The following is a 10,846-nucleotide window of genomic DNA, read 5'->3' on the forward strand; positions in this document are numbered from 1 at the left end:
GTACATTATAATGGACCGACTAAAAGAGTACAAAGAACCCTAATACTTAGGCTCTAATTATCAGAATACACAACGCGGAAGTATAGTAATCACAGATCCCTAAGACACTCGAACCTGGAATGCTCTGATACCAACTGTAACACCCCCACATTTTCCACGCATAAGTTGATCAGGCTTATACACGAAAAACGAGGGATATCAAAAACAATTGGCAATATACAAGCATGGAATACAAAATGATGGAAATAAAAGAATTTAGACAGGAAAGGAACATTAAATAATACAACATCCATCCATCCTTTATTTAATACAGTACTTCATTACAACTTGGAAAATCCTACGTCAGGGATCCCTAAATATAACCCTGAGAGTTCAACGTCAAAAGTAAATAAAAACTGAAACTGAAGTATTACATAAAACTTCTACCCTGCACTGGATCGTAAGAGTAGATGAGTTCGGATGATGGTCCCACACTGCTAACCTCAGCCTTGAAACGGATACTGACCGTATCCTGAAATAACAACAATGGTGGGTCAACCCCACGAGCAAGTCCTCTCTACTATGACCCAAATCAGAGAATCAAATAAATTAATCATTATGAATCGGATGAGTACTATATCTGTATACATCCTATGGGAACTATCCAATGTATAACATGACCTCAACCAGAATAGACGGTGATCACTTAGACTCACACTAGGTGGTCAAGTGTCGCCTTTCCCTACCCGGGAAATCAGCTATTATACATGGTGCACGGTACTGACAACACAGACTATAACGAACTACACAGTGATAACACCTCGCAAAGTACTGATGAATATACTGAGCATATCAATTAGGCAACACATGCCAACAATATTAATAAATATACCGAGTATGTCAATTAGGCAACACATGCCAATAATATTAAACCACATACCCCGACAGCCACACACCTGTCTATCGCAACGAATGCATAAGGTATAAATGAGTCTAAACTTATTAGCCAGCTCATATGGTTCTATATGGCAACACATCCATATAATATAAATGCGACATAATTAAACAGTCCATTTATTTCCTGAAATGCACACAGCATAATATTCATGGTTTATATATCAATTAACAGTATAAACATCCTATAAGATATCATGGATAATTTATCTGATTAAAACCATGGCCTTATTTAATTTAACAGTAATGTTTGATACCATTAAATACGATAATAACACTATTTATATTTAACAATGTCGTTTAAATAAATCACATTAGTATCCGTACTGCGAACGAGCCAATAAATGCTTAGAAAAGATTAATCGGCCATAAGAATAAGTAACGGGTGTTAAAATAATAATTTCGTGGCCCGTTAAACCCGTAATTACCAACACAGTACCTAAAAATCCAAGTTTAAGGTTCTGGAATTTACAAAACAGGCCCTAGGGGTATTCTGGTAATTTCCAGCAGCTGTAGGGACCCCACACGCGCCCTCACGCGCCTCCCAGAGCCTCCCCACGCGCAGCCCAACCTTCCCCACTCTCCCACGCGCCTCCACGCGCGTCTGGCATCAGCCACGCGCTCCCACGCGCGTCTGGAGAGTCCCACGCGCGCGCACGCGCTGCCACGCGCGCACTAGGGGTGCCTTGCTGACGCGGCGTGTGCTGGTTGGTCGGTTGCATCAGATTTCCTACGTGCGCGCCACACCGGATCAATCCACTTACATCTCCTCCATCCAACGTCCACGGATCCGGGTGTACCGCGGTATCATGGACCGCGATGCACCGGATCAATCAGACTCCACTAATGGCCAGGATGCGCGCGTACACCCTCCTATGGTGCGCCGCGTCGCACCGGATCACTCCGGTCGTCTCCCCCACTGCCGGCGACCGGAAAACTCGCCGGAAGGTCGCCGAAAATTGCAGAAAATGCTCGGAAAAATCTAGAAAATTCTAGAAAAATCCCTAAAGTCTTATTTAATTATTTTTAGCCATTATTAATTTCATAGGACATTAAATAAATATATACTATCCTATATAATTAAAATTCCATTAATTTAATAAAATAAAATTAATTATTTATTAACCTCCTAACCTTGGCTCGATGCATAAAAATAAGCTAAACAATTAATTTATTAATTCAAAGGGGAAAAGTAGATAATAACTTGCCTTTTTGGATTTAAAATAAATCCGCCGGTCTGCGCGTAGTCGGGTAAAATTGCCTACACCGGTCCAAGCTTCTTTCTCTTTCTCTTTTCCTTTCACTCTTATAAAATAGCTCTCTAGAATTTATACTTTGCTTCTAACTCCCTTTATTTTCTTCTAAGGCAAGCTAGTTAATTTATATACAAAATATATAATATAAATATTACAAATATCTTATTTATAATAACTTCTCACCCATTTCTCATACTCCTACCTATATGGCTTTAAGACAATGCTATCTTTAATCAAGATATTTGATCCACCATTCTTACCATAGTAAATGAAATTCTATCCTAGTATTTAATTTTTCATCATTACCTTGATTTAATACTAATATTATTATTACTAATATTATTATTAATAAAACTTTTATAATTATTATTATTATATTATTATTAATATTATTATTATTATTATTATTATTAAACTAATATAATTATTATTATTACAAAATAATACATTATATCATCATAATAATGATTAATATAAGCATAACCAACAAATAAAATTATTAATAATAAGACATGCATATTTACATGAACAAATTTACTATTTTAACATACACAATTAATTTACATGCACAATTAAATGAACCTAATATAATAATGTAGTATGCACAAATAAATAAAATTAATTAACCTAACACAAAATTAATTTAAATACATTCTTTAAAATTTCGGGGTATTACATTAGTTGTGCACTATACATATTTCCAGTGACTCAAATAGAATCATTAAATGACACAAGTCTTAGACTACAAAGGCGCATTTATCAATTAGCATGCATTTGTGAATTTTTTGGTCTTTCCTTAAAATTTGTTATTTTCTTTTGTTTCATGTTGGTATTTCGAGTTTAGAATCCCTCCAGTGTTATTAAGTTTAAGGGCAAATTGCACTAACACCCCCGAGGTTTTGGTCAACGCCACTCAGTGGACGGTCAATGGCTTTTTTTACATTGACACCCCCTCCAAACCTCTAAGACCGTATGAAATTACATTGACACCCCCTTGTCAACAACTCCATTTAAATCATGAAATTACAAATTTAATCTCTTAACTAATTTTAATGGACCACACTATTCTCTTTAGCTCTTCTATACATATAGATATAGTTTATATATAATAATACTTATACGCCATAACTACCACCACAACCACACCCAAACACCACTCTAACCATTATAACCACACCCAAACACCACAACCACAATCACCACCACACCAGTAGAACAAAAAATTGAAAATAGCTATGGCCAACCTATATTTATACATCTCAAATGTCACCAGAACCACCACCATACCAATATAACACCACCAACACACCCAAACACTACCAGAACCACCACCACCACCACCACCATAATAGAAAAAATAAAAATAACCTAGACACCCTGATAGCCTAGACACTGCCATAACCACCACAACCACACCCAAACAACACCCCACCAACCACCACCAAGGTAGGAAAAAAAAATTAAAAACAGTCATGGCCAGCCCATACCTACCACAACCCCGGGGGGGGGGGGGGGGGGGGGGTGGTGTGGTGAATCAATCATGTCCAACCCAAACACCACCACCATAATCAAACAGGAAAAAAAATTAAAAGTAGCGATGGTTGTTTTTATCTCACCATTCCCACCAATTCTCTTCTCGCATCTCACACCCACTTTCCTTCCCTTACTCATCTCAATCACAAATCCAACACCGTCATAACCACCACACCGCAACATTCCCCCCCCCCCCCCTCCCCCCAAATTTTACAAAATTAACTTTCCCTAGCCATCATCTCCTCCACCACCAATTACGTTTCCCTCCATCGGCCATCAGTAGCTCCTCCACCGACGAGAAGAATGACGAGGGGTCCAATTTACCAAAAAATAATAATAATAGCATAGTAAGAAAGAGGGGAATAAGAGAGATCGAGAATAGAGAGAGGGAGTGTCAACGACTAAGTACTAAAATGAACCAAAAATAAATAATAATAATAATAAAAGAGTTAAGAGATTAAGGTAGAGAAAAACGCTTAATTATGAGGTTAGTTTCGTCAATTAACAGGGCTAATATTTTGTAAATTAATTGAATTAAATAATCGGGGGCAAATATGACATTTAAAACCACAGGGAATGTCATTGTTAAAAAAACTGTTGACTCACATCTGAGTGACATTGATCGAAACCTTAAGGGGTATCAATGCAATTTACCCTAAGTTTAAAGTTTGAACTACAGTTGGTGCAAGCATTAATGAAATAATGATGTGATAAATTAAAAATAATAAACAAAGTTGATATTTGTTAAGAGCCGTCTACTCGAAAAGGTTAAGCTGTTAGAGATGGTTAATTTAAATATATAAATCCTTTAACACACCCCCTCATGTGTTATCCTATCTTGGTCCAACACAAGTGTCAATTTTAATTATCAGGGTGATGGTGCGCTTTGAACAAAAGACATTTGGTTCTGATACCATGAAGAATAATATAAGACAGAAAATAGAATAAAAGAAAGAACAATAGAAGAATATTACCTGGTTCAACCACTAAACCTTACATTCATGGAAGAAGAGAGAGGAATTCTTCTTATTAAGTTCCAAAGCAAGAAGATTTGCTCCGATCATCTTTCTCAACCACAAGAGCACTCTACTCAATTTTCTCATACGAGGATTTGATTATGACTTCATGGTCTACTTTCAAGTTTTTTCGTGTCGGATAATAGCACAAATACTGGAAAATGAGGGTAGTGTAGCATCCATCAGGATATTGCTCTCGATGTTTTCATATTCTGGCTTAATGCTACTAAATAAAGAATTTTTTTTTATTTTTTTTAATCTTTTTCAGCCCTTTGCAAAAGAACCTTCGCATCCGTAGTATGTGGGTGACACGTATTCAATTCATCTCGCATTCTTTTTCGACTTCCAAGACGTTCACTGAATGTCTTTTTACCTTGTTGAGTTATTGCAATCTCAAACTTTAGTTTAAAGAAGCGAATGACATTATTCTGATTGTCGTATAAATTTGCTATCGAATCCCATGACTTTTTTACTGAGCCAGAAAAAGTAAAAATCCCAACAATATGTGGTTCCATCGAATTGAGTATCAAAGATCTAACAAATTGATCAATGGAGATCTTAGGACAAACTTTTGGTCCATTGACAAAACACAATATTTTCTTCCCACCAAGATACAAAGTTACAACCATTGACCAAGGTACATAATTAATACCATTCAAGAGGACTGATGAAAGTCTCCAACCAGGATTAGTGTTTGATTCTCTCATTGATTAAGGGTGAAGAAACAATCAGAACGCAAAACAAATGAATCGAAAAAGAACAGAAAAACTTACTACGATATGAACTTTAGGGTGAAAAAAAACAAAACCCCTGACTTTGAAGTCGATTTTGGTCCCTCAAACAATCTCGAATATAGCCCGAATGACATATTATTAGTCACGGATGATACAGTTCCAACCGTGCTACATTCTATAAATTTCAAGTTACATTTGAAAGTTATGGCACTTTTCGTGACAGTGCGAAGAAACCAACAAATGACCGAAACAACAACTTGCTCAATGATGAATCAAATTAGAGGAACTTGCTTTGATACCATATTAATAGTTATCTACTTCAAAAACTTAAGTTGTTCGAAAGGGTATAATTTAAATATATTAATCCTTCAATAATAACAATTTTGTAACCAACATCTAAGGTTTGCTGCAGTGAGACAAAATAGTTTAGGAAAAGGTTACTTACAAGTCCTAGGTTTCACATTTAAAAAAAAATAATAATAAGCACATCTCCCGTTTGAGAATTTTTTTTTTTTTTTTTTTTTTCAATTTAAGTCTTAAATCATTAAAAAAATTCATTTGTAACCTCAACCAAGGAATTGGACGTGTTAACAATTCCTTAACTATCAAAATAGAATATATTTAAAAAGGTTAAGCGGAGAAAAACCCTGTAATATAGGTTTGGTGCACAAATAATTCTTCCTTTTCGATAATGTGCATTTTAGTGCATAAAATAAAATAAAAAAAAGTGCAAATAAGCCTAATTGAGTGCACTTTTTGGTCAAAATTGACACAAATTAAATTTAAAAACCTAATTTGCCCTTTCCTTTTCCTATTATGCCCTTCTCTAAGGGACTTGTTTCTCTCTTACGCCGCTCACCACAACCAGTGGGCGCGGCACATCCAACTGGCAATGATCTGAAGTGTCTTGGATGGTTGCTTGCAACCTACCCTTTGGACAGTTGAAGTTGGGTCGATGTAGCTCGCCGAAATTAGTTTAAACGTGACCTGCAATTGGGTTCGCCGAAAATCGGTATGTTTGAGGTTAGCAGTGATGTACGACAGTGAGTTAACGATTCAAATGGCCCCGGCGCTGACAGTGCCGGCGATCTGAAGCATCGTGAGATGGTTAAGAATATCGGTAGTGAGGTCGTTGACGCGGAGGTCGAAGGCGCCACGACGAGAGCGGGACTTAGTCGGAGAAGCAGTCGGCGTAGCAACCAGAGCCTGAGCGAGAGCAGATCTAAACAGAACAGGTCATGTGTCGCCAAATGTGAGCCGTCGCCAATTCGGACGGTGAATATCACAGCGATCACATCCATGACAACCAAGTCTATGCGAAAGATGTTTATGTTTAGACCGGTGAAGTTCAAGCCGGAGATGGAGATGAGTGCCATCAAGAAGAGGCAGAGCCGCCGCACTACAGCGCCGATGTTTTCAGTGGCAGCATAGAGCTCTGAAGAAACTACTAGCGATTGCTCGGTCGACGGCGGTTATTGGTGAGGCGGTCGGAGATGAGGAGAACATCGGCGATCTGTGAGGCGAAGAAAACAGAAACCAGAGAGAGTTCAGAAACTGCATTGATCTATGTGGCCTTTGCAAGAGCTTGTCGGTGAAGTTCCATCCCCGAACGCGGCTGTTGAAAACGTATCGATGGGGTTGGCTGTCACCGGAGTTTCTGGGCTAAAACGTTTGTTGTGGATGTCGCCGGAGTTGAAGTACCGTTTACGAAACAAAGAGGTGGAGGACGACGAGTTTGAGTTTCCCCGCCGCCGCGGATCCACGACAGTGACCGTTGTTTGGAGAGAATCTGCGGGTTAGAGCACTCAAACAGAGAGGACTCGCTGTCGAAGAAGTCGGAGAGATAGGACCACAACAGAAGATCCGATTCTAGTTTAGTGGCTGTTGGCGACGGTGAAAGATGGCGAGCTCGGGACGCTATTAATAATGGTGTATACAGGAGGCAGGTGGCTGTCGGCAACGACGAAGGACGGTGAGCTCGGGACGCCATTAATGATGGTGCATATAGAAAACGGTGTCATTACTGTCACCGGAGATGGCAACTGATGAGAAGGGTATGGATCTGATGCTGTCCATCGTGCCCAGTTCAAGGTCCATGAGGATGGCGCGTCTAATGTGTAGGATCGTGGAGAGTGGGGCGCTTAGATACATCTAAATTGGTAATTTTACCTTTCTTTATATTTTTAATATTATTTTATTTTACTAGCAAAAAGGTATTATAATTTTTTTCTGTAGACATGGATATTTGCATCAAATTAAAGGTAAAGGAGTGTTTCAACCGGGCGCAAATCCTCTCCATAACACCTCATCATATCCTACTCATCTCCAACTCAGCACAGGAATAAAAAAGTTTATTAAGCTAGTTTAATGTTTACTACAAGCCTAAATGTCATATATTATACAATCTATAATATAAAAAAATTATACAATACATTTATTCCCATCTCTCTCTTCCTCTTCTAAACTTCTCTTTTCAAAATTAAAGACCAAAAATGAGATCTCCTCGCACACAGATGTCCAATCATGGCAGATGTTGAGATAGAGTTCAAAGGAGCACAACCTCTTCTCTTACGAGCTCGAGGTAAGGGAAGGTTGTGAGGATGGTGCGGCGGAGGTCGGCGCGGCAGTGGGCGGCGAGGAAGTGGAAGACAATGTTCTCCTTGACAGAGGAGGAATCAGGGTGTCTCTCACAGATCCATCCTTCCCACGTAGGTAATTATTTCTGCTTCTTCTTCTTCTACCACGGTGGTTAGGGAAACCTCCGCTAGATGTACCTGGCTTATCTAATAGCCATATCAGTTAAAGCAAAAAAAATCATCTATTTGAACAAAGCAAAGAAGGAGGGCAAAGAATCTGATGACGAAGTCCCAATCGACTCAAGGTCCAAGGCCTCCTCCCCTCTAAAGCATCTTCCAAAGTCAAAGTAACACCACTCTACACCACACCAAATGGCTCACCAAGCTGCAGTACACCTCTACACACCTCCTATCACAAGCGCGTCCCAACAAATTTTATAATTTCACCACAATTAAAAAAACCCCCAAATTGAATTTCTTCAAACCCTAGGCCGAATTGGGTGGTCTGTGCACAAATTAAATGTTGGGATGATGTTAGAGAGGATGAAGGGCAAGGAAAATGGAGGATGGAAAATGGGTCGTGTGAAGAAAAAGACAAAGGTGCAGAGAGAGAGAGAGAGAGAGAGAGAGAGAGAGATATATATATATGTATACGTATATATGTATATATATGTATATAGAACGAAGAAGGGAGATGAAAACGAAGAAGAGTAAATACCATAGGTGCAGATATATATATAGGTACAGATTATATACATACATAAGAAGGGTAAATACCATTTTTAACCTGCCATGTCACCCCTAGTCTCCATGTCAGCGATGGACACCCTCCAGTGAGAGGGTGTCTGGAGAGTATTTTTTCCCGTTTCAGCCGTGTCTTCTCTGATCCGAAGATTTCTGACAGAAAAAGATGCATCAATAACGTAAGATATGACATAAACACACAACTGGCTTAAGTATTCTCAAAACACACAGAATAGCCAAGCATACATACACAACAGAAGAGAATTGCAAAAGGGACCATTTGAACCAATATATGACTGCATATGCAAAACACTCACCCAACAGTCCCTGTACTTCCACCTCCTGCAGTACGCACACGCTTGTTGACCTTTGCAAATTCCACTTGGCTCTCTCGCCAACCTGGTCTTCATCATTAATTGCTCACCCCCACATTCTCCGTTTTGGTGGTTGCTTTCCTCCTCAGATTTTGCATTGTGGGTTATAGCTCCATCATTTTGGTGGTTGCTTTCCTCCTTCGATTTTGCATTGTGGGTCATAGCTCCACAGCTGCAAAAGGCACATACAAATTCATGTCAGTAAAATCATAGTGTTTCCCACATTTATGATATATAAAGATAGAAACTAATATTTTCATCTCTGATTCTGACAGGATGGTATAGAACAATGGGTTGGGACCTAGGGACCACGAGTAAGAGGAAAAAGAGGGAGATAACTCTCTACTTCAAGCATAGATTCTGAAGTGTTTAAATAAGTTGTTGGAAAAAAAAAAAAAAAAATTGAATATAGGTTATACAAAATTTTCATTCCTCATTAATAATTGAATACATGCATTTCTTTATCCCATGCTCCTCAACATCATCTTTCTACTGACCACGATGCGAAAGGTTCCATTTTAGAGACTGAAAATAGAAAAATATGATTGCATTAAATCATATGTTGGACATACATAAATATATATATATATATATATATATATATAGTCTCTTCTATGAGATCACATCTCAATCTCCAAGAAGAAGAAAAAAAAAATTATAACAAACAAACAAATAAAGAACAAAATTTCAAGATAAAAATCAGATTTTAGAAGGTTCTCACCAGGGACGGAGCTATATGTGGATTTTTTTTTTTTTTTTACCCTTAGTTAATTTAATTTTTTTAATTATACACTTATAAAATATTACTATTGCCCACCTCAGCCTGCGAAATTACTAAAAAGTTTCATTAATGCCCCCATCTATTTTCTGGCTCCATTCCTGCTGGTTTTTACTGTAGTTCCACCTTAAGATCCGTTTGGGAGAAAGAGCTGTCGGAAAATTATACGTTAAAGTTAATCAGTTTACGGAAGAGGAAGATAGAAAGAGAAAGTTGTGTTGCTTGTGGAGGGCTTCCCGCGGAATTATGATGCATGGAGCTGTGAAGATGATATATGGCTGTAGTCTTCTAGTTTTAAGGCTTATTCTTATCTCTTAACATTACCAAAACCAACGACTGACATGGATTAATACGTGAGTGATGTAATCTTATATAATTCTATAACTTGATTAATGAAAGGATGTGAGTTGAGTCAACTAATTTATTATATCGGGTAAACCTTTTAAGTATTAAAATGAAAAGATATATGAATCTTTGATTAGCGAACTTGTTCATAGTCTATACGAGTCAAGCGCAATATTGCTTGGGTTTGGCTCGTTTATTAAACGAGTTTGGAGATTGAACCCAAAGAGCTTAAATCGTTCACTTAACAAACAAACCCGAGCCAAATTGAGTTTGATCCCAAATTGTTCATGAACAGCTCAGTTCATTTACAATCCTACACAGAAACAAGACAAGACCACCAACACCAAAAAGAAATGATTAACTAGGAACAAGTATAAAGTGCCATGAAAAAAAAACTCTCACCCAGAAACTTGAGTTATAAAGTAATATAGAGGAAAATCTTATTAAACGGAAACACGAATTTAAAAAAATATAATAAAAAGAAAATTAAATAAATAAAAAAAGAAAAGAAAAAGATCTATATACAATTTACGATTTATTATATATGTTACAGAGGT

General features: G+C 37.8%; 1 long non-coding RNA gene across 1 annotated transcript; it reads right to left on the reverse strand.

The window, feature by feature from the left end:
* Positions 1-254: 254 nt before the first annotated feature.
* Positions 255-9,311, reverse strand: LOC132306799 (uncharacterized). The gene is made up of 2 exons (XR_009482102.1): positions 8,826-9,311; positions 255-511 (listed from the first exon to the last, which is right to left on the reverse strand). It is a non-coding gene; the product is annotated as an uncharacterized LOC132306799 (long non-coding RNA).
* Positions 9,312-10,846: the final 1,535 nt, after the last annotated feature.

This window comes from Cornus florida, unplaced genomic scaffold (genome assembly GCF_030987335.1).
Source record: "Cornus florida cultivar Cherokee Brave unplaced genomic scaffold, ASM3098733v1 CherokeeBrave_3.0.0_Hap2_Chr05, whole genome shotgun sequence".
NCBI lineage: Eukaryota > Viridiplantae > Streptophyta > Magnoliopsida > Cornales > Cornaceae > Cornus > Cornus florida.